Here is a 1,331-nt window from a genome sequence, read left to right on the forward strand (position 1 = left end):
ATACAATTATTTATATTATATTTTTTATTAATTAAATTTTTTTTTTAAAATGATATAATAAAAAAAATACACTTTTTATATTCTATTCCTCAGTCTCATCAACTTTACACTAAGGAGATATGGATAACAAAATATTTTTTTATTCCATATAATTGAATTATGATATATGGGGACATTAGCATATCCAAAAGCAGTACAATTTGCACAAAATAATTCACTACTTAAAAGTTCATATTTTTAATTCTTTAGTGGAATGCATTGTAAATGAGGACTATACATAAATACTAATACATTTGTCCCGTTCATGTCTAATGAATGCTACTAATTCCTTTGGTAAATCTTAGTTGCTGCCCTTGGGTTTTTTCGTTCTTTCTTTCTTTCTTTTTTGGAATAGGGTGTTTATTCATAATTAAAAGTAATAATTAAATGCTTTTTCCATATGTTTATGAAAAGTATATACCTTTTGTTCTTCAGAATATCAAAATGTATATAAAATATTTTTTGTTTAAATATAAAAATCGTTTTAGAAAATAAACTTAATCACAAGAATATGCAAATTGATTCAGTTAATAAAGATAGCATTGCATTCATTGATCTTATATTAATATTCTAATGGCTATGAGCACAAATTTTATTAATGATAGTGATTTATTTGTTAACAAGCTAAGGTTTATAATTATAACAAATTGATTAACATAGAAGTAATATATAGTAATCTATATTTTCTAGCTTAATTGTATTTGTAGGGGGAGTAGTTACATTTTACCATTTAACTTATTCAGTTTTACAAATTTATTAATAAAATATACACATGTACAGTTGTTAATGCTGAAATCTCCAATAAGCTTGATGATCCGTGAAACTACTTGTTCAAGATCACATGAGTAGTAAATTCTCATGATGTTTAAATGTTAATAATTACAAGGTGTAAAATATTTAATTTTTTATGTACACAAATAATAAAGTTGATAGATAACTTAATATTTTATTATTTAATTGCAGTACTAATGGCCAAAAAATAAAAATGAATACAAAAAGTACAAACCTACATCCTAGTTTTAAAGAAAAAAAAGTATAACCTATAATACCAATCTTAGTTTCCTTCCACAGCTCTTTATTCTCTAGTTGTAGCCTGAAATGATAATTAAGACTTAATATTTTGTCAATTCAAAAAATGCTTATGTACTTCATATATGGTTACTATCTATATAACATCAGAAATCTGCATAAGTAATTATATTTTCACATACAAGCAACTATGGAATATGTGATTCACCACAAGCAAATTAAATAAACCTTTTAAGACTATGGAAGAAGCATCTATATATATA

The 1,331-nt window shown here is 23.7% G+C and overlaps 1 protein-coding gene across 2 annotated transcripts in view; it reads left to right on the forward strand.

Annotated features, from left to right (window-relative positions):
• Window positions 1-1,331, forward strand: part of LOC107486575 (truncated transcription factor CAULIFLOWER A) — a 12,395-nt gene that overhangs the window by 3,241 nt on the left and 7,823 nt on the right. The gene's annotated exons all lie outside the window — the stretch shown is intronic.

Source organism: Arachis duranensis, chromosome 4 (genome assembly GCF_000817695.3).
Source record: "Arachis duranensis cultivar V14167 chromosome 4, aradu.V14167.gnm2.J7QH, whole genome shotgun sequence".
Classification (NCBI taxonomy): domain Eukaryota; kingdom Viridiplantae; phylum Streptophyta; class Magnoliopsida; order Fabales; family Fabaceae; genus Arachis; species Arachis duranensis.